We start from the raw sequence: 24532 nt of genomic DNA, 5'->3' as shown, positions 1-24532 counted from the left end.
CTTTAATTTGAAAATGTTTAAAATGCAATATTTCTTTCCAGGGCTAGAAACCACAAGTGCGGTATCATCAAAGTATTTAGGCGGTAAAATCGATCTACATATTATTTCCCTATCTGATATGAATGAAAATAAATCAAGTATAAACCTACAAAAATTAGTATCGTTTGATAAAACTGCCTGATTCAAGATCAATATATTTCTATGTGCTAGAAATAACAAATGAGAAAATAATCTAGGGGATATATGGCATATTTAATCATAAAGGAGGATAAAACATTCACAGATGCATGACATTATATATATTTGTATATAATTATATAGGTATAATAATATCAATATGTATATTTAATGTATAAATGTCTAATGTATTAATGTATGATATATAAATATGTATATTTAAATAATACATGTATATATTACTACACATATGTAATTACTTATACATTTAATTTAAATTAAAATAACTTTGGTGACTTAAAAAGGCAAATAAATACAAGAACATAAAAAATACTTAGGAAAAATTAAAATGTCTAGTTCTAAACTGCAGATGAATAAATTAGCAACAATTCAAATATTGTAATATCAGAAAACAAATCAGTGGAACTGAATTCAAGAAATAAACAAATAATACAGACCCAAATACATGCATTCTCACATATACAATTTAAAAAGGACTGTGTAATACCACTCCAAGGCAGTGATCGTCAAACTTGGTTGCACACTGTAATCACTTGGGGAACTTTTAAAAGTGCTAATGTCTGGATATCAACCCCAGAGATTCAAATTTAATTGCTTTTGGGTGTGGCCTGGGTGTTGGGATTTTGAAAAGCTCTTGAACTAATTATAATATTCCACCAAAGTTGAGAATTATTGCTTAAGGGAATTGACTCCTTTATTTACAATCACACACCAAAATTTAAATCTGAACAACAACCTCCCGGGTGCATACAATGAACTGGATCATGTATTGATTCTTCTGGATTGCCATCTTCAATTTTTCTCTCCTCTGTTGCTATTGCAATTATAACTTCCATATAATCAATGATAACTTTTAAGCATAGATGTGATAGTTCAGAGCTTAAAAACACCAACAAAACAGCAACATTTTGTTAGTTTGATATATAATAAAGAGAACAAAGGAAACCATATAGTATATTTCAAAGAGAAATGTTTTGAATTTTACCTGTTTATCTTGTAACCAAAGTTATAGGCTTAATCTTACTTAGTCCTATTTTTTCTTCCATTCCTGTATTTCCTTGACATTTGACACCTTTAAATCAAGGCCAAAGGAATATACATGTATGCCCACTTTGAGTTCCTTCACTCTGTTCATTTTTTAAAAATTTCTTCTAATAATCGTGTTTCTTCTGAAGTGAATTAATATCAGTGGAGAGACCTATATACATAAAGCATATTCTCTTTCATGAAGGGATCAGTAATATAGTACCATGTCCATAAAATTCTTATAAATATACACTTAAGAATTTGTTTTTTTTTTAAGTAGATAAATAATTTATAATGTTTTAATAATGACAGAGATTAAGGAATATTATATCTTTATTTAAAAGTCATAAAATGTTTTAAGAAAATGAGGGGTAATAATCATTAGTATTGGTTATTGGTGATCAGCTGAGAGGAAAGTCAGGAATGATTCCAATTCTACAATAAAATAAATTCCAGTGAAATTAAAATTCAATGAAAACACCAAATAACAATGAATCAGCCAAGAAAAATAAATGGCAAATTTCTAACTTTTTTTTTTTAAAGATTTATTTTTTGAGAGAGAGAGAGAAGAGAGCATGAGCAGGTGGAGGAGCAGAAGGAGAGAGAGAAAGAAAATCCTCAAGCCGACTCCTCACTGAGCACAGAGCTGGACATGGGGCTCTATACCAGAACTCTGAGATCATGACCTGAGGCAGAAACCAAGAGTAGGCCACTTAACTGACTGAGCTACCCAAAGGCCCCTCTAACTTTAAGTTTTAAGGCATGTCTGTTTAAAAATAGAACCAAACTAATTTTAGTAAAGTCTTTGCTCTTTAAATATTTATTGAACATCTACCATATTGGAAGCACTAGTCTAGAGATGGACAACAGAGAAGCAAACTCTGTATAAGAAATTTCATTTTTTTTTTAAAGATACTGGTTCTCTAATACATATCAGCCTACAACTGATACAGTAATATTAAAAATTAAATGAAAAAACACCTACAAATCTTAGTACAGTGCCTGGTTCACAGTAAAAACTCAGTGAATTTGGGATCCCTGGGTGACACAGCGGTTTGGCGCCTGCCTTTGGCCTAGGGCACGATCCTGGAGACCCAGGATCGATTCCCACGTCGGGCTCCCGGTGTATGGAGCCTGCTTCTCTCTGCCTGTGTCTCTGCCTCTCTTTCTCTCTCTGTGACTTTCATAAATAAATAAAAATTAAAAAAGAATATTTTAAAAAAACTCAGTGAATTCTAGGTGTTGTCTGTTATTACAAAAACAATATTGGAAAAAATATTGTGTAGCCAAAACAAACTTATGTCTGGAACAAGTACTACCTCTGTTTTGTTTCTGGTTAAGTTTTACTTTTGTTTTGTGTGTGATTTTTTTAAATTGAGGTAGAAGAATTGGTTCTATGAAATAAAAATCACTGAACAGGGGTTCCCTGGGTGGCGCAGCGGTTTGGCGCCTGCCTTTGGCCCAGGGCCCGATCCTGGAGACCCGGGATCGAATCCCACATCGGGCTCCCAGTGCATGGAGCCTGCTTCTCCCTCTGCCTATGTCTCTGCCTCTCTCTCTCTCTCTGTGACTATCATAAATAAATAGAAGTTAAAAAAAAAAAAAAAAAAAGATTTAAAAAAAAAAAATTCACTGAACACCAAACTAAGGACTCTGGTGTTACTTAAGATACAATTCTGGTTTCTGAAGCAAACAAATGATATGAAAACTTCCATTAAAAAATGTCTGAATATTTCATGAACACCTACCAAGTGTTTAAATGAGTGTTTCCCTTATCTCAGCCACAGTGTCATCAAATCCACATAATTCATCAAGCGGTATCTTACCATCTTTTCCTTGTTCTGTCTTGTTCTGAATTGAGTTCAGCTTGATGACATCAATTCTGATCTTGACTTATAACTCCGAATTTTCAGAGAAAATTGAAACTTACCATGAAAAAAGTTTTTTGCTTAAGAGCTAATAAGTTAACTGTATCCACCTGCATTTTTTTTTTCTGGACCACCACCATTAGAGTTAGAAAAGTCTCCCTCCTGATGTTCAAGTTAACAACTCTTCTACCCAAACTCTGCACAGCTCTTCACAATTCTTAAGCTGCCATATATATATTTATATATTAATTAGTATATTATTAAAATATATGACATATATAATTATATTATTAAATACACATATATAATTATTATGTTATTAATTTATATATTTATAAATAATGATGATTGTTAGACAGATAGGTTGATAGATAATAGATATATTTCCTTAGGTAATTTTTTTGCTCCAAAGTTTTAAATTATATTTATATATTAATGAACTTTAAGTTATGTACCCAAGATGTGTCACTTGCCTTGACTACCAAAGCCACATATGCTCTCTCTACTTAAATATTTGCATTCACTTGATGTTTCATAGACTACAAACTCATTAAATTCCACTTGAAGTCAAAGTCTTTCTGCAAACTTTTCCTGATATATTGACTGTCTTTGATTGCTGTTTCTAAGGGTACAACAACCATCCACACAGATTCCAAACCAGTCATGGTTTATTTTTGATATCTCATGTCCAACTACTCTATTTCAGTTATCATGACATTTCTTTTATATCAATTTAGCAATTTCAGCTGCTCTCTTTGCTTCGTTTTGGTAGGCAGAATTCAAAAGATATCTGTACCTTGGTTACTTAATCAAATACTAAACTAGGGTCATTGCAGATAGATTTAAGTTTACTAATCAACTGATCTTAAGGCAAGGAGAGTAAACTGGATTTTTTTAAAAGAGGTTTTAACTATTTGAGAGAAAGAGTATGCATGCATGATCTGTGGGAAAGGGAAGCAGAACAGGGAAAAGCAAATTCCCCACTGAGCAGGGAGCCCAACATTGGGATTGATCCCAGAACCCTGGGATCATGACCTGAGCTGAAAGCAGACACTTAACCGACTGAACCTCCAGGCGCCCCAGAGTAAACTGGATTATACACATGAGCCAATGTAGTTGTATGAGCCCTTAAAAGCAGAAGAGGATGGCAGCAGAGATGTGTAAGAGAGATGAGCAGAAGTGTGAGCATAGAGGTAACTGACCACCTGTTGCTGGCTTTGAAGGGGGCCATGAGCCAAGGGAGATGAGTGGTGCTCTAGAAGCTGAGAACAATCCCTAGAGTCTAGTTAGGATCAAACAGGCACCTCAGCCTTCTCACATGGAACTGAATTTTGCAAAAAAACTTGAATAAGCCTGCAACCAGATGATCTCCCAGAACTTCAAGAAAGGAACACAGGCCTTCCAACACTTTCATTTCAGCTTTGTGAACTCTAAGAATAAAGCCAATGGAGCCACATTGTACACAGACTTCTGCCCACATAAACTGTCAGAAAATAAAATAGTATTGTTTTATGTTGCTAAATGTGTATAATTTGCTAGGGCAGCAGTAGAAAAGTAATACAACCAAAGCTTTTGGTGACTTAAGTACATTCAATGGCCATCTATGGCAGCCAGGATGAAGACTAAGTTTCTTCAAATGGATTATACTTTATGATCTGGTCTTTGCTTATCTCTTCAATTTATTCTTGTTTTTTCCCACTAACAAATTTCTAATATATTTATTCTCCATATTTCTTATAACTCCTTCCCCCCCCCCCCCAAGCCCTAACTATCCAGCTTTGGATAACCAGCTCTACTAAACTTGTACATCATAATTTATAAATTTTATGGAAACTTAGAGACTGGGTTAGGCTCAACATTTTTATTAGTATTGTATAGCCTGAATTTATATCATCATAACACTTTTATCACATAGAATTATAAATGTCTGTTAATTTATTTATAATTTCTGTAGACCTATTCTTAGTTCCAGTATACTGAAAGCTTATGAATTTATTTTCCCATTTATACTGTGAAAAAAACTAACATGATACTCCAGATAATAATATTCTGGTAAGTAAGGAATTAGAAAGGTGGAGTTACTAGAGATTATTTTTCTGGGAAAATAATATTAAGAGACCTAAAGTGCTAGAAATGATCAGTCATTAGAATCACTGGGCAAATGAGGATAGGGTAAAATAAAAGTATGATACCTTACTTAGGTTGGGAGGCAAAAATGCCTCAGTTAAATCTTAAGTCTTTGTTAATCATTAGAATAGTGTTTGCCTTTTATTTTAACTTCAGCGTAAGTGCTTTCAAATGTGTGATGGGCTATATAGAGAGTAGTTTGGAAAAGACATGACAGGAGAGTTTGAATTTATTTCCAAAGTCCCTGAGAGGCTGTTGGTGGACTGGTCTAAAATGTTGACCATGGTCAAAAAATTAATAATAATAATAATAATAATAATAATAATAATAATAATTTGTATTAGTTCTAAGGAATTTACTGGTAATCCTAATAACTTCATTATGGAGAAGAGGAAATCACTGAAGGACTGATATTCACCATTGTATACCAACAAATAACATAATGTCCATTACATAGTAGGCACTCAATAAATAGTTATTGAATGAATGAATAAGGGAAAAGATAATAAAATGCCTAGGAGACAAAAAGTGATTTCTTTGAAGAAAAGAAATGCATGTCATCCATATTGGCATGAATTATGTAAAGCATATTCCCTGTCACATATTTGATGCCAATAAATGTCTATGAAAGGAATAAGTGCATTTTCTGTAGACTTAAATGATACTCTAATTCCAATTTCTTCTCACTTTCCATTTTCATGTTTATATATTATATCAAACTTGATTCATAAGATGAAAATACATATATTAGCATGCATTATCCAATTTCTTTGATACAGTGGGTACTTAATAAAAAAAATACAAAATTGAATAACTTTGATGTAGTTCTATTTTCTTTTCGAATTGGTTATATTGATTAATTTTCTTATTTGCTCAGACTTCTTTTAAAGTGTGAAAGCTGAAAAAAAATGTACTTTATAATTATAATTCTTTTTCTGTTTCTGACTTTTGAGGTCAATGAGAATTCTAAATAAATATTTGAGAGACATTTGAATATTGCAATGACTCCAAAATATTTTTTAATTAAAATCTAACCTATCTAGCTTATTATTATGAGAATAATGTTAACGTTTCTAAAGAGATTGAAAGCCATCTTTTCACTGATTTGATTAAAATAAAACTACATTTTTATACTTTAATGGACTTAAACACTTTTCTTGCCATAAGCTTTAAACAAATATTAAAATTCAAACAATGACTAATGTTGCTTTTGAGGTAACTGTTCAAAATGTTTAACAATCAGTAGGTTATAAGTTCTTACTAGTCAGTATGAAATATCTAGCTATGTTATTACTTTGGTGTCTTTGGAATTATCTTAGTTATACACCCTTTCTTTTTTTTTTAAGATTTTATTTATGTATTCATGAGAGACACAGAGAGAGAGGCAGAGACATAGGCAGAGGGAGAAGCAGACTCCCTGCATGGAGCCTGATGCGGGATTTGATTCCAGAACCCTGGGATCACACCCTGAACCAAAGGCAGATGCTCAACTACAGAGCCACCCAGGCATCCCATATATACCCTTTCTTTTTTTATTATTTATCATTTATATATCACTATTTTTTTCTTACAGTATTGATTTAATATTATTTGATTATTGTTAAGCATATTCCACAATGATTTGGAATATGCTTCCTTGAAACCATATAAAAGGCATTTTCCATACAATATTTAAAAATGAAATGGTTTATGAAATCAAGAATATAAACTCAATTTAAAAATAAATCATCACAGAATATTTTATGCTTTTGCTTAAGAAAAAAACTCGAGGATCAATAAAGCTATATTTAGGTCAAGCTTTATTTCTGTTTCTAAATAGGTAAACTTCCCTATCCTTGGTGTAAACCCTCAGTTTTGAGCACTTATAAGGTAGAAGGATTAATATGAGCCCTTCTCAGTACATTAACTTTAGTAGGGTGTTCCAAGTTATTCCTCAGACATGGTGGGAGTAGCTGAGGACATAATAATTATTTTAGAATGGGTCAATGAGATTCTTTCTCTATTGTTAAACCACAAGCTCCAAATAGAGTCATTTATGGAAGACCAAATCACCAAACCGAAGCTTAATACCCAACCTAATTGCAGTTTCAACCTCCTCCAGAAATGTGGTCTTAACTGGGCAGTCAGGCATATTCTGGTCAGCTCCAAGGAAATAATCTGTTACAAGGGCCCTTTCCACTCCCCATAGGAAGATGTGGTAATCCAACTAATGAAATCCTCTGCTCTTCTCCCTAAGGGAAGGTGACCTTGCCTGAAATAATCTTTTATTTTCTTTTGCAAATTTTCTCTCCTGTTTCTGCCTATAAAATCGTTCCATTTTGTGTAGCTCCTCATAGCATCTCTCTACTTGCTAGATGGGATGCTACCCAATTCCTGAATTGCTTAATAAAGCCAATTAGAGCTTCAAATTTACTGTTGAATTTTGTTTCTAACACTATTTAACAGTATTTTCTTCAGTAATTATTTGATTTACTTGTCCAACTTACTTACTGATGCCAGTGGTGCTCTAGACATCTGGATTTATGCTGCTGGAAATTGTATATATGATATCTGCTCTCATGAACTTATTTATCCTCTAGTCTGGAGCACAGAAAAAAAAAATGTGAACACACAATAATAGAAGCCACAAAAACTAAACCTAATAAATTGAAATTTTTCAGCTTGAAGTTCTTTACCTTTTATTTTATTAATATACAGCATTTTTTTTAATTGTGTACGTAGGCATTAGGAAACCATCAACGAGTTAAATAGTACCACTCCCCCACTCCACCCCCAAGATAGGTCCACCAGAAACCTGTAATTGTGACTTTATTTGGAAAAGGGGTCTTTGCAGACATAATTACGTTAAAGATTTCAAGATAAGCACATCCTAGAATTACAGTGGCCCCTAAATCTAACAGATGTCTTCATAAGAATGGGCAAAGGAGAAATTGAGACCAAGATGCACAAGGAAAAAGCCATGTGAAGGTGAAGGCAGAGATTGGAATTACATGGCCACAAGTCAGGAAAACTCTGGATCCAACCAGAAGTTGAGAGAAGTGAGGGAGTGTTTTCCCCTAGGAACTTCAGGAGATGAGGATCCCTGGGTGGCGCAGCGGTTTAGCATCTGCCTTTGGCCTAGAGCGTGGTCCTGGAGTCCCGGATGGAGTCCCACATCGGGCTCCTGCATGGAGCCTGCTTCTCCCTCTGCCTGTGTCTCTGCCTCTCTCTCTCTCTCTCTCTCTCTCTCTAATGAATAAATAAATTAAAAAAATATATATATAAAAAGAAACTTCAGGAGAGTGCAGCCCTGCTAACACCTTGATTTAGGGCTTCTGTCTCAAAGAACTGTGAGAAAATACATTTCTGTTGTTTTAAGCTATCAACGTTGTAGCAATTTGTTATGAAAGCCTTAGGAAACTAACATAGAAGGACATGGCTTGATTTTTATTTGCATTTTTAAAAGATTATAGAAAGATAATTATGAAAGTATGACGTCCGCATGGTGGCTATTTCCATTACCTAACGCAGGAGTGGTTATGGGCTGGACAAACACTTGAGTTGAGATGGAACCAGTAGAGACAGGACAGCCAGGGTGCAAGGGAGGGATGGGGAAAGGAGGAGATCATATGACTCTCAGAACGTGTGTCAGAATAGTTGAGTAGATGGTGATACTCTTTACTTGGATGTAGAGAGAGGCAGAATAGTAGGGGAGAGGGTAGTTTTTATTTAAATATAATATGGGGGCAGCCCGGGTGGCTCAGCGGTTTAGCACTGGCTTCAGCCCAGGGGTCCTCCATCGAGGGGTCCTGGGATCGAGTCCCAAGTCAGGCTCCCTGCATGGAGCCTGCATCTCCCCCTGCCTGTGTCTCTGCCTCTCTCTCTCATTCTCTCTCATGAATGAATGAATAAATAAATAAATAAATAAATAAATAAATAGATAGATAAATAAATAAATAAATAAATAAAGGTAGAAGATGAAAAAGAAAAGGAGAAAATTTCGCAGTGAACATCACTTAGAAACATGTACACACACTCTTATGTTCTGAGCCTTTTACATTATCAATGCGGATTATAGTTCCAAATATTAGATACCCCTTCATTTAATGAATAAAAACATTAATACAAAAAGCTTCCTTCCTTAAAGGACTTCCAAGTTGTTTGGGGAGGGAAGCAGCCATCAGAAAAGAGATTCCATGAGAGGATGATAATGCAAAGAGGAGGGAGTTCTCAACTTGATCTGTGGTGGGGTGGCCGGAAGATCAGAAAGGTTCAAGATTTAAGTCCTGAATATGGATAGAAATAAATCATGTCACCAAGGGAGTGGAGAATGCCTCCTAATACAGTAAGCATCATAAGCAAAACCAATGATGTAGGGAAGAGCATGCTTTGTTGAAAGTAATGAATGCATAGTAGCAGATGTTCAGAGGAGAGCATATGAAGAAGGGGGCGGCCTAGACGGAGACAAGAAATAGTATCCAATGGTCCTAATACACCATATGAAACCTTCTGGCCAGTATCTTTGAGATTTGAGAAGCTGCTGGAAAATTTTAAAAGGTGGGGTGCAGGATCTGAACAGATTTTCTGAGATATTATCCTGGTGTTAGGAGATAGCACAGAGAAGCTACATCCTGTGTCTGCAGATTGTCTTACTCCCAAGAAAAATCTAAAAGTACATAAATGTCAGCTTCAATTAGCACAAAGGGAATGTTATTGCTCTATTTGTTTGAGACAAATATACATACAACAACTGAGGATAACAGTAGTGTCCTATTACTCCCTTCTGAGGACAGTAGCAGTGTTTGGTGATACTCTTCTGTTTCCATGCTCCAAAATAATAAACATGGATAAAGGTAGAAGAACCAAAACCATTTTTTGAGATCACATCAGGAGGAGGCAAGGGCTTTAAACCTGAAGGAGACATCATCAATAAGAGCATTGAAATCCAAGTTTAAAATCCGGGGTTTTTTATTTTTGGCACCACCACCCCGCCATCCCGATAAATTGGATCTGTGAGCTGTGTCACAGGTATAGAAGGACAATTTCTTAAGGATTTTAAAATGTTATTTTACCCTCTAATGGAAAAAAAAAAAAAAGCTGTCGTGTTATTTGGCCTATATAGCATTATTTGATTAAATAAAACTTCATGAGTTTCTACTAGGTATAAAATAGTCTTCTAAAAAGTGAATTACAAAGATGATAAAGAATGCACTTAGATTTTTCATAGCCCAAATCTAATAAGCAGAAAAAAATATAGCTCTTGACTATCAGACTGTAATAGAGCATATGGAAGAAATTAAAATAATTTTCTTTCATACTGTATTCTGATGGGGAAAGGATGGTGTTGATTATGACCAGTGGGGTCTGGGGAGACTTTGTAGAAGAGGATGAATTAATGGGAAATCTTTAGGACTGTGTGGAATTGGGGGTGGGGATACAGCATCTTTTTGATCAAGGGCTTTCTGAGTGCAAAGGTGATTGTATTGAGAATCAATGAGATCTTTTTGAACATGCTAGGGGCATCAGCATTTCTCTTTCTATAACACGTGCTCTTGGCAGTGCTTAGAGTATGTCAGAGTGGGGTGCTGGAATAAATCACATTGACTCACAACCCTCTTTACATTTGCTAACCCCTCCCTTCACATATTGTTTTGTTTTGTTGGTTTGTTTTTTGTTTTTTGCCTTTACTTATGTCTTATTTGTAATGCACTCATTTACTCTTCATCAGATTGAAGGGTTTTGTTGCAAATTATCAGGACTACATATTCAAATAATTTAAAGAGAATGACCTGGATTATATCATTAAAACATTCAGAGGTACGGGAGGTTTCAAGCTATGTTTAATCTCCTTGCTCAAATTATATTAATCTCTTTATGTTTCTTGACTCAGCCTCCTTGATGTGGATGCTAATCCGCTATAACTTTCTCTTCATGGTCTCGAATTGATCTCTTCAGTCTCAGCCCTAGATACTTCCACATTCAATAGACACTTCCAGATTTATATTCCACTGATAGAGCTTCATTCTCCTGACATCTAAGAAAACCTTCCACCTTTTGTCTGGTTAGATCAGCCTAGATCAGATGTCCTTCTCTGAAGCAATACCTGAGGTTAGAAAGATGAGATTAGATCAGGGTTTTCTGCATCTGTACTACTGGTATTTTGGCCAGATGATTCTTTGATGGGAAGAGGGTTGATTCTCTGCATTATAGATGTGTGCTAACATCACTGGCTTCTACCCACTAGATGCCAGTAACAACCCACACTGCCACCTGTCCCCTCATAAGAATGTCTCTAGATCTTGCTGAATACTTGGAAGGAAAAATATTTCTGGTCAAGAACCACCAGATTAGGCTGATGGAGTTAGGTCTGAACCCTAAATGAGGGGTAGAGCAAGAGTCCCCTGAAGCCAGATCCACGGAAGAAAATGAAATAGTTAGGTTGTAATTTTTATTTGAGGATAAGTAAGAGAAAGGAACAAAGGTATTAGTAGTCAAAGTTATCAACGAACTTTTTTCTCCTTTAGCCATTGAACATATATGGATTACAAATCTATTATATGCATGATAAGATGATAGGAAACGTGAAGAGTGGGACAAGCCTGGAGTCTATGCCTCAATGGCATATACAGTCAAATCACAGTCTCCTATTTTCCTATTCAAGTTATTGCCTTTCTGTGGTTTTATTTATCTTTATTTTTTAAAAGATTTTATTTATTTATTCATGAGACAGAGAGAAGCAGAGACACAGGCAGAGGGAAAAGCAGGCTCCATGCAGTGAGCCTGATGCAGGACTCAATCCCAGAACCCCAGATCACGTCCTGGGCCAAAGGCTGGCGCTAAAACACTGAGCCACCCAGGGATCCCCCTTTCTGTGGTTTTAAAATAAGACTTGTCCCTATAGCTTTTTGAGCATAACTTTGGCATAAATCAACATACTTTTTAATCATTGATTTACTTTTCTGTTTTATCCCTAAATATAATCTCTTTGAGAGCAGATATTAATTATCCCCGCTATATACTACCAATGCCTAGCACAAACTACGTACTCAATAATGTTTTATGAATGAAGGGAGCTCTTTTTATTCAACAATTACCATTCTCATTAATGCCAAGCATTCTTGATATAGAATCTCTATATCTTGATAATTATTACTTTGTTGTAAAATCTGGTGATTAATGGTCATATACCTATCTTATATCCTTGTTTACAATTTGGTTTTACATAAGCTTGTGAGAAAATATGGACAAGAAAGAATTATGAGCTCCCATACAGCTGCCATAACCTGATCTAATAGGTACTATGCCAAAACTCCATCTGATACAATCATAATTTATATTAGCCAACTACCATGGCTTTTATATCACTTGTGCATAAGACATAATATGGAAATATATATATATATATATATCAGAAAGATGCTATAAATTCCTCTTGGTAGATGTATAAATTGATAATCACACATGGAAGATAAGAATGAACTAGTACTAGGGAATTTGGTAATATATGAAAGGGACAAGAAAATTTATAAGACAGGGAAGACAGGGGTTGATTCCAAGAATATCAGGTAGGATCAGAGAGAAGCTGCATACCTTGGATGCAATTAAACTAGCAGTACAAAGCCTGGAATTCAATAAAGAGAATACTGACCCTATTCCTATGTCTTAAAATTTGGTCTAATCCCTACCTAACAAGCTTCCAATATCCAATAAATACATTGTGTAAGCTATAAATATTAGAATTTATCCCCAACAAAAAAATCCTGTACCCCTCACTGTACATATCAGTCTTATTTCTTATCTGGGTTACTTGACTCTGCATTTCTGATTTTATTGCCTGATTTGATCTCCATGCATGTCCCTTAGACCTGAAAATAAGTCTCCTTTTGTGGTATCATCATTATCATTACCATGCATCATCAAGTGTCATATGCTAATAATGATGCTCAATTCATCACTTAGGATTATTAGCCTTAATTTTCACAACACTTTGAGATTGTCACTCATTCCTCATAGTCAGAATGCTAACATGGTCCTCAAGCATGGTCCTGCTCCTTGTGTAGATGTCTTCTATAGTACCTGGAGCTGAGAGTAGGATGCATTTTACTTCTGTGACCAGATTATATTATGTGGACCTTCATATGACTTTAAGAAAGGGAGGTTATCCAAGTGGGCCTGATTTAATCTCATGATCACTTAAGAGCAAAGAGATTTCTCCTACTAGTCTAGTAGCCAGAAATTGCTGACTGGCTGGCCTGGAGGAAAGAGAACATCCAGGTTGCAAGCTCCCCAGGGAAGAGATAGTAGCTACAAGTAGTGCCCAAATGAGAGCTCTAGGGGAAAATAAGGACTTCTGTCCTCTAATTGGAAGGAATTGATATCTACCTACCATAAGAATGAACTTGGAAGCAAATTTGTTATTGCTCTGAGCCTCTAAGTGAAAAACCACCCCAGCTGACACCTTATTTTCAATCTTGAGCAGAAAAACTAGCCTGTTCAGTACTTCTGACCTATAGAACTATGAGCTAAGAAATAGATGTTGTTCCCAGATATTAAATTTATGGTATTTTGATACACGGCAGTAGTCAACCAATACTTTTCATATGTATTTCACATAGTTAGGAACTAAGTGAGAAATATAGTGATTGGTAAAGCATAATCAATAAGAGTATGAGCTTTGGAATGAGACTTTTTAGGTTGAATTCTAACTCTGACATTTGCAAGCAATGTGAGTTTGAGAAAACTGTATACTCACTCCAAAACTCTAATTCCTCACTTGAAAATTAGGTAGATAATGGCAAGATATACTCCTTGAATTATTAAAAATATTAAAACAATTGGAAGAGGAAAAGCTTCTAATTTGGTGCCAGGCTTATTTATATGTTCAATATATATAGTAGTCGCCCTTTGCAGGGTGTGGGGAATATGTTGTAAGACCCCCAGTGGATTCCTAAAGCTATGGATAGTACCGAAATTTAACATATACTTTTTTCCTACATATGCATACTTATGATAAAGTTTAATTTTATTTATTTTTTAAAGATTTATTAATTTGTGAGAGTGTGTGTGTGTGTGTGCTCACTTGCACGCGTGAATGCATGTGCATGAGCTTGTGCCCCCTGCAAGTGGCGGGGGCAGGCAGAGAGGGGTTGCAGACTCCCTGCTGAGTGTAGAGCCCAATGCTGGGCTTGATTTCAAGACACTGACATCATGACCTCAGCCAAAACCAAGAGTCAGATGCTTAACTGACTGAGCCACCCAGGTACCCGGATAAAATTTAATTTTAAATTAGGTACACTAAGATATTTATGATTAACTATAATAAAGTAGAACTATTCTAATTATAAACTGTAAAAAAAAGTGCTACTGTAGTCTTTCTCTCTCTCAAAATATCTCAGTGTATTCACCTTTCTTCTTATTGGCCTGTGCTCACCCCTTCTCGTGCAGATGCAAGATGATAAAATGCCCACATGATGAGATGAAGGGTCGTGAATGATGTAGCATGATGAGGGTTAGGCTGCCATTGGCCTTCTAACAAGACTTGAGGAGGATCATCTGCTTCCAGACAGGAGACTGAAACGCAAAATGTCAAACTAGATAAGGGGGGTGGGGTGGCATGAGGCTGTTGTACTAGAAATTTCACCAATGTTGCAAACATACTAAGTTGTTTCCCACCCAAACCTTGTGGTTCTCTGATCTCCATGCCTACTGCTACTGAATTAGCCCACTGTCCCTCAACACTTCCCTTGAAAGAGTCCTGACTATTTGTTTTTAGTCTGTATTGGCTACTCCCTCCCATAGAAACAAACCTTTCCAATGTGGGAGAGGACATCTCATAAATGTGGAGGAGACCTAGATCAAAAAACAATATAAATCCAGGTCCTTCCATAATTCATCATGTTTTTAGATCCTTAGATCTCTAATAGAATAAACAGCCCTTTCAAACATCCTGTGAAAAATGCAAAGGAAATCTCTTTTCTACATTTTTTGGCTAGGACTCGAGGGGAAACGTGTTGTTGTATGTTCCTGACCTTTTCTCCTACCTTTACTTGCTAAGCTTTATCTGCCTTCAGGAAGTACTAGCAGTTACAACCTACCCCCAACCCGACTCCACCCCTCAGCTCCTGCCTGCAGCAGATCACGGGGAGCCTAACAGACCAGCTCTGGGTGGACAGATCACTAAGAAGTAGCTCAATGCTGTAATCTGTCCCCACCTGCTGCAATTCAGGGGGAAGGTTATATTTACTCATCCAAAACTCTTTAAAACCCTTCTCTGTGGTTAATGAAGCCTGAGAAGGGTGGGGGAATCATTATTACACATCACATTATTACTCATCATTACACATCACTGATAATAACTGAGTAAGGGAACAACTTCTTGCTAGAGAAGTCAGGGTTTTACAATTTCATAAACCAAAAAAATAACTCTAAAATGGAAATTTGGCCGCCACTCGGTATCCAAACAGGCGGATTTTTCTACCCAGCTTGCAGACGATGTAGCAAGGAAAATATGGACAAATCGATTGGGTTAGAAAGATAATCGTCTGGTACAAAAGTAATTGCTAAAAGTTAACGAATTTAGAGCGCTCTAGTGGAGGAGAAATAGCCACAGGCTACAACAACTGGCTTCTGCAAGTTCTATTTCACACCAATAATTATTTCAAGGAACAAATGGAGTCTTATTTATTGGCAATCGAACATGGATCCTCGGTGATCACTGGTGAAAAGGGAAACTGTGAAATTAATTTCTACTAAGCATAACTGCACTCCATCCAACAAAGCTGTCCTGTGAATTTCTGCTGATATTTTGGCAAATGATGATCCCCTCAGGTCATTTGATCACTGCGGCTGGTGGTTGGTCAGTTTCCACAGCAATCTACCAACTGGGTATTTCATGTTTACCATCCATTGATCTGTAACATACGACTAGCATTATTATCTGTGATATTTAATAATGAGACTATCACCTAAGGGGAAAATGCTTAAAAGTCACTTAACTTCAGTCAAAATGATCACTCTAATAAGTTTATCTGATACCTTAATAAGAAAAGCATTCATTAGGAACTTTGAATTATTTATTGCATTTTTTTCCTGAAGGTTCCTGGATACAAGTAAAGAAAACAATCACTCTAGAGCTATCACCAGCATGCAAAGCATGACTTTGGAGATGTGAGAAAAATATATATAAAATGTTAAGCTGTCCTAGCCTAAAGACGTAAAAGTATCTTCCTCTTCTCTTCAATTATTTTATTTTAGAATTGTACACAGTAGTACAAAAATATCACCATATAAACATTTGGAAAAAAAAATGTTTCTAGGTATTGCAGTAAAGGAAAGTCTCGATTTCTAATGTCTGTCTATTTCTTGGGTGTGGATACCCACACCATCCCCAACATGATACCACTGAAAAAAGAGTTGGGAAATGATGCGCACAATCAGCCCACCTGAGCCTGTAAGCGTTGGTTCCAGCACACCGCTGGTGTTAGAGTTTTCTTATCATAAGATCTCAAGAGTAAATGCCTTGAGAAAAATGACTCAAACATTCATTATCTCTAGTGAATTTGCATTGTATTTGCCTTGATTTTTCATATATTGGTATTATTATTATTTTTATTTACTTGTCTGCATTTTTCTTTAGAATGAAAGATTTTTCTGTTGATTTACTCATATCCATCATAGCAGAATTCCTAAATAAAAGGGTTCAATAAACATTTTTAAAAGAATTTCCCTGAATTATCTCATCTTACTGGCTCCCAAGACTCCCAGACAGGAGCATAATGAAAACATATTTTCAAGTGCTCAGTGTGTCAATACTTTAAGGAAAATCTCAAGCCTGCCGCAGATCCCTCTCTCCTTTAATTGCCTGATTGTCCTTATATTTTCTTGGATATTGAACACAAAGCAGTTATTCTCAAGGATATGTAAGAGCATGCCAAAGCCCTCAACCATACTCGGCATGTCTATTAGGAGATACTTTATCACTTTTCATCTAAAAACAACTAACCGTTGTGTATCCTTTCATGAACATAAAAAAGGAGTTCTTTTCCCAAGGATACAAAGTTAGTCAACAGTGGACCTGGAAGTGGAAGAAATTATGTTCTGTGCTTAATCCCCCCTTTCTTCCCTTGTATCATTTTATAACCATTTTATTATTTAACAGAAAGATCAATCTCACTGAGTTCTGCTATCAGAAGGTCAGTCTTGTGCTAAGTGTTGAGACCACAAGGACACATATAAGCTTCTGTTTTAATTGCCTCAAACATGAGCCTGGGATACATGCCCCCTCCCCACCTCGTTACTAAATAATATACACCGTTGTTTGTACTACAACAGCATTATTAACGTATCGTTATGAAACTAAGAACGGCAGAGGATTATTTTTACCTTGTGAATCAGAAAAAGTGTCACAAAGCAATTTCTGTTCAGTGATGCACAGAATGAAAGTACCTAGTTTTGAATAAATTCTGAATATGATTTGAAATTACTAACATCATTAAATCATATCTTTATACTGTGGTGGAATGCTAATATTCTTCTTTAAAGATTTACGCTCATAATGTCACGATCTGTGGGATAGCTGTTATCTTTCCTCAACGAAATCCTCATAAAAATTAAGTGGTTAAAAATATATATGGTCAATTAATTTATAAAGAATTTATAAATGAAATAAATATTTTAGGCATCTACTTTGAAGAATGGGATATTTTTATAACTTTTTTTTTTAGTTTATCGTAATGTTGTGGGCATCTTTTTGAATCATGTGACTCATAATATACATGCATGTATATTTTTAAAAAGTTCTGTGGAAATGTCACAGAATGCAGCCATATGAATATGACTGTGAAAAATCATTAAAGATAATTCAATATTTATGAATATGTTTTTTGTCCTGTGATGAATACTTCATGATAAGATTTTTTTTGAAATTTAGTATACCCCATAATGTCCTGTAACAAACCTGAAGGCGTTTTGGGGGAACTCGTGGGATGCACAGTTTGGTGTATATTACAGATTTAAAAGACATGAATTAAATTTAAAATCTGAATACTATATTTATTTTTATTTTTATATTTTTTAAATCTATCTCACTCCCTCTGTCTTCTCTCTATTCCTGTCTCTTCCTACATAAGCTATCTCCCTCCAAAAATGTGTCCCTCATTTTTCTTGCATTTATCATTACAATACATAAAAGAAAAAAAAAAAAACTTTTTCAAAAGACTTTAAAGGCTTGGGGTCATCACACCCTCAGGCTAGGAGCTGCTCTTTTCGATCATCTGGCTGCACAGTATTCATTGTCTCTCCTTTTCGGGAACAGTCTCCTTCCAATGGGTGGTGCTACAGTGGATTGTAAATCAAGGAGAAACCCACGGAGTGGTCAGATTACCATAGTAGGACCAGTCAGTCTCTGTGCCATGGGAACGATGGAGAAATGGGATTGGAACCAGTAGGGGACTCACAGCAAGACAGCATTTAGCTAAGCCATAAACAGCAGCCACAGCAGACACCATCTCAGACATCCCAACCTACTCATTTCTGTTAATCCCTATAAATCAAAGCAAGGCCACTGGTCCTGCACTTCTGATGTCTGCTCATGCAAAAGGAGACAATTCCCACAATTAGTCTACACCCCATAGTGGGCAAACATCCTATGGACAGCTGTCCTAGAACTACACTCTTCTTCTCCCTTTACTTCTTGCTGCTGGTGGGCACCTTCACCCAGGAGCTCTCCCCATTCAGGAATTTCCTTATTCCTGCACAATAAAACAAGGAATTGTGACTCTGTCATGGGTAGGGTGTTTTTTGGCCTTGACACCTTTGAAGTGAAGAGAATGGCAGACTTTGGAGGCAGACAGAGGTAGGACAGTAACAAGAACCTTGAGTCTTGAGGGGAAGCATGAAAGAAGCAGTTAGAATTGATTCAATTTAGCAGAAGAATCCAAAGGATACTCCTGAATAGTCTCCATGACCATGACTGCTGGGTTTTCTCACTTCTCTGGGCCTGGTTCTTTACCCTTCCATCTGATCGTGTGCATTCTCCCAAACTTCTGATAATTTTTTTATATAAATAATTAGTCAAGGGTGCCTGGGTGGCTCAGTCAGTTACATGTCTGCCTTCAGCTTGGGTCATGATTCTGGAGTCCTGGGATCCAGCCCCAAGACTGGCTTCCTTCTCGTTGATGAGCCTGCCTCTCCCTCTACCTTTGCCTCTCCTCCTGCTTGTACTCAGTCTCTCTCTCTCTCTCTCTATCTTGCTCTCTCTCTAATAAAAAAATTTTAAAAATCTTTAAAAAAATAATTAGACAAAATTAGATGATGTTGCAACCAAAGTATTATAAATGATACAAATGATATAATGGGTTTAGTGAATCTAGTCCTCTATTTGGAAAAGAAAAAATACAAGGTAAAATTCTCTCTGAACCCCTCCAACACACACATACACATCTGCACTCACATATGCATACCCACACATAGCTTATGTACATTCATATGTACTCACACACCGCACACTCATCTCAACAGCTGGCCCAAGCCAAAGGATGTTTCTACTAACCCATGAAGATCTATGCAATACACTCACTGCATTTGTAGCCATTTTTTTTCTACATTTATTCAAGGAAGACATTTTCTCTCCCTCCCTAGCTCCCATGGTTCTGACCACAATTCTGCGTTTGGACTCTGCTTTAAGGATAATAGTAAAAATATCTAACATTTATTTAATGCTGACTGTGTGCCAGACACTGTTCTAAGAACTTTATGTTTATGCTCCTATTTCTTCCTCAGAGCAGACAATATTTTTATCCTCCCATTATGCAAACCAGAAAACCAAGTTCAAAGTAAGTAACTTGCCCAGGGTTTCACAGCTAGTATGGCAAAAACAGAACTTGAGTCAGTGTCACTCATTTATCATTCCTTATATTTCATATGCCTTGTATTTTCACACTTTACTTACGTGATGCTTGTTACCGGGTAGTGAATTATAAAATTCCTCGGTTCTTGTCTTCTCAAAGGAGAGAATTCAGTAGAAAGACTGGATAGAGAGCTAAAGCAGCAAAGGTTTTATTTTGCAAAGTGAAAAGTATGCTCCAGAATTGTTGGAGCAAGTGGGTAGCAGCCTGCAGAGTTCCGCATTGTGTTTTTTTATGGGGGTCTCTTTGGTTTTCTCCTTCCCATCTTGAAATTACCACACTACCCTCTGGATCCTCCCTGCTTTCTTCCCCCAATCTTTCATGCATGTTCGCATCCACAGTCTTCCCATGAGCACCTAAGAGAAACCCATGGTATGGGATGTGCAGCGGTGGTGGCAGGTGATTTTTCAAAGTTGTCAAAGTCCCTATGGCACATATCTTCTGCTTCTCAAACTCTGCTAAATTGCAAAAGCTGTCTATCTAAGGGAGAAGGGGCTGTCTCTGGGTGGAGACTGGGTGTTTCTTGGCGATTTCCATGTGCCGTCCTTCTTTTGCATGTCCTGCTCAAGTCTACATACCTGTCTACTCTAGCATTGCTCTCGAGCTCTCTGACTTGGAAGCAGGGAGTGTGGATTGGATGATACGTTTGCCAAGTGCCTAGCGGAGTGCTTAGCATTTTTAAATGTAAATGTAAATATAAATGTAAATAATTTCTTACAGAGTTCAAAAAGAGAAAACTTGAATTTTTCACTTTTCAATAAACTATTTTGACATCATTTCAACATAGACTCTGTCTTTCAGTGCAGGTAAAAATCTTAGTTATCCATTGCCAAGAAAGATTCTGAAAAAAACAAAACATAGAAGCAGCAGCTCTGACAAGCACTCAGTGAATACATTACATAAACCTATAAATGAAGGCGCTTAAACATCTGCATGAAAGAGAAAAGGGCAAAGGGATTTGAAGATTATCAGCTGATAATCAGAGACAGGAAAGCTCTAGAGAGAGTATTATTGAAAAATACCAACCACCAACAAAATATGACCCAAAGTGCATGTATAAGACAGCTAATTGTCCCATTTCTATCAGCAACTAAGGAAATGTGATCTTGTATTTTCCATTCAACCCTTCAGACTTCATATACTTCTGGGAAAGTTAACATCCCCTTGCATAATATAGCATGACACTATGGAGATTTTTCTTTAAAAAAAAAATAAATTGTATCTCAATGGTAGGAAAAGAATGTTGACGGTAAAATAGACCAGTTATCTAAGAAAAGCAAACGGTCCCTCTAGGTACAACACAGCGGCATGGGCTCCAGGAGACGAGGTGATAGGAAGAGGAAGAGACTGGAAAATGTGATAGGTAGGGCTGGCTTTAGGCACTTGCACCGCTCAGGGAGCCCACACTGCAGTGAACTCCCCAAGGATCATTCCAGCCACTCGTTCAACGTAACCTGGGCTCCGAGTGTGATGAGTATCAACAAAATTCCAGCAATGTACCCTTGGAAAAGTGCTCATTTCTCTCTCACTTGAAGCAGTGGAGCCCCATGAGCTTGCACAGGGTCCTCCTCAAGCCAAAAAGAAGTAATGAAGTTAGTAATGGAGGCAATTAAGAAGTGATAATGTGACTTACATCTGTCACAGCCCAGATATCAGGAACTATTTATATTTAAATATCTAGACCCAGAGTTCAGTCACTTACCTATGGATAATGAGACTTCATACTCTCCAGCCATTTTCACTCTTGAAAATTATGTGCATTCCAGGCTTTTTGGTGTTGTGGTAGATTTACAATGCTAAATATACTACAGTGTATTGAGGCCAGCTTAGGACTGGAGAGTGAGAGAGGAAGCGTAAATGTTCAGAATAAGTGAAATTATTAAATCCATAAACAAATCAATAAACGTTAGATTCAAAGGAAATATGTTTCGTGTATATAAATGTATAAGAAGTGAAAATCTGCTTAATTAACCTCCCACCTAAAACAAGAAGCTCATGCATATACAGATGGGTCTCAATGATCTTGCTAGTGAGGCTGTAACGGCACAGCAGCTCCTATTGCTACTCCTCCAAAAAAATATCCTCTCCTTTTCCCATATCCAGGTCAGAACTCTCTGTTCAGATTTGTCTTCCCTGTAATCAAACTCAAACGACAGAGCAGATGCTGACCTTCATCCCATAGGCATCTAACAGGACAGATTCTGACTTGCTCATGAATATAAGCTTATTCTTTGCAAATGGCATGTGGCCACTGAGTTGTGAGGCAGACAATACAACCTATGTGGGTTAGTTTTTGCAGGGTTTTGGGCATTCTTTGGTTGTGGGAGTACCTCTGACTCCCATAAGGACACCTCTTATTATTTCACTTTGGTTCCACTGTGGGTGAGCAGCAGGGCTCCCAGCATCTCCCTCGATTCCTAAACATGCCTGCAGTACTGCAGCCGAAGTCCTACATACAGCTACGTGAAAGAAAAACACTTGTGTATCCCATTTTCTTTGGCCACTGTCATTTTGACTCTATTGTAGCATCTTCTGGTTCACCTTAGATAACAACAGTGGTTAGAGGAAGTGATGGTCAAGACAAGCAAGTTACCATATTTTCAGAAAAGGAAGATAAGATGCTCTATGTAGTCACTCCCTTTCAGGGAATCAAGGTCTTCCACTTTTTTTTTTTTTTTTTTGACTTGTTTGAATGTTTAGTTTGTGTGTGGGATGGGGCTGGAGGTTACATGTAGGGCAGAGTAGGTAGGGGAGTCCTCACTCTGAGGCAGCTCATCCCCTGAGGACATAAGCTATGCGTCTTGTTCTTCAGTAGAAGGAACCAACTCTCACCTGATCCCAGATCGTTCTCTCTCTTCACCTAATTTTAGTTACCAATTGACCTTCTTACTACTCTTCTTTTTAGACCCAGTTTTGTTATTCTCCCTAAAGGAAAAGCCAGTACTGCAATCAATTAACATATTGCAGATGTAACTTTCACATGCCAGTTTGAAGTATTTTATTATACAAAGTGGAAGCGTGATAAACTGTGTGCACATGCACATGTTTATATATGGAACTGCTCATTATTTTGATGGTTAATGCTGTTTAAAGAGGAGTTTACTTTGAATTTGCCTAATGCATGAGTTACCTGGTCTTGAGTTTAGTAACCTGGCTCACCAAGATCAACTTGAAAGCTGTGGCATACTCTAAGTCCAAGTTGAGTCGAACAGTGAGAAAAACAGTGAAAAGAACCATAAAACAGGAAGCACTGCACAAAATTCACAAAAAAAAAAGCAAGAATTCAGGAGATTTTATATAATCAGTTTAACACGGCAAAATTTATGTGAAGTGTTGATTACCGACAATCTAGAGAGAGTCAGAGACGTCCATCCTATGATAGATGTGTGTGTGCATTTTATTTTATTTTGTTTTGTATGCTATTGATACACATTCCACCTTAGGTACAAATCTAGGTCACAATTTCAGACAGGCATGAAGTGTGATTTTAACACTCCACAACAAAACCATTTCTATTTTGAACCCAACTCTGATGGATGGTGGAGAAAAAAAAAAAAATGCCAGCCACATTGGAGTTGCTCTCTATCATTTGCTTGGTTTTCTCTGAAGTTTGAGGGAGTGGTGGTGCTGTTGCATGAATATTGCCCCAGGACTGTGGATGGGAACATCTGACATGGTATCTACTAAAGTATACCTGGGCCCACCTCATCCTTTGTTACATGAGGGGTTCAGCTATGTTGTCTTTTCTTCCTAAACATAAGGCGTCTCTGAATCTAGGTCCAGCAAAGCTCTTTTGTTATTCTTTTGGGAGCAGGTCTGCTGCATCTACTGTGATGGAGCTCAGACCTTTTCTCTCTAAAGACATAAGTCTTAATTTCCAAAACTCGTTCTCTTTGCCTTTCTGGGCACAGAATTTTAATTTCCCTGGAATACACTATTAAAGTGAAGAATTAGAACCATCTACTTTCATATTCCCCCAACCTACCTAAAGTTCCTCTTATCCTATTTTCTTGAGGTCTGAAGAGACGGTGCATCACTTTTCAGAAGAACTCCAGCATAGGGACCTTCTGCTTTTCCCTTTCACTCCTGGCTCCAAGTGGGAACTGTATTTCCTACTCCAGGAAGTGGGGGAAAACTAGCTCAGCTTCACATATTTTTCTAAAACCTTGTAATCTTATGTCCTGTTCTCAACTTTTAAAACCAAATGAATGTATATCAATGTAAGAGATTATCCAGGAAAACATATGCCGAATAGTATGCCAAAATAGTTTTCTGCTACATATTCCTTGCATTCACACTGCACATTGTTATTTTATGTTTAATTTTCTCTCTATGGTCATGGGAAATATTATTAACTCAATTTTAGAAATAAATAGTAGTAATAATAATAATCATAATCATAAAATATATGAGGTTGTCACTCAAATCTTG

The sequence above is a fragment of the Canis lupus genome, chromosome 2 (genome assembly GCF_048164855.1).
Source record: "Canis lupus baileyi chromosome 2, mCanLup2.hap1, whole genome shotgun sequence".
NCBI lineage: Eukaryota > Metazoa > Chordata > Mammalia > Carnivora > Canidae > Canis > Canis lupus.
This window is presented reverse-complemented; position numbering follows the sequence as displayed.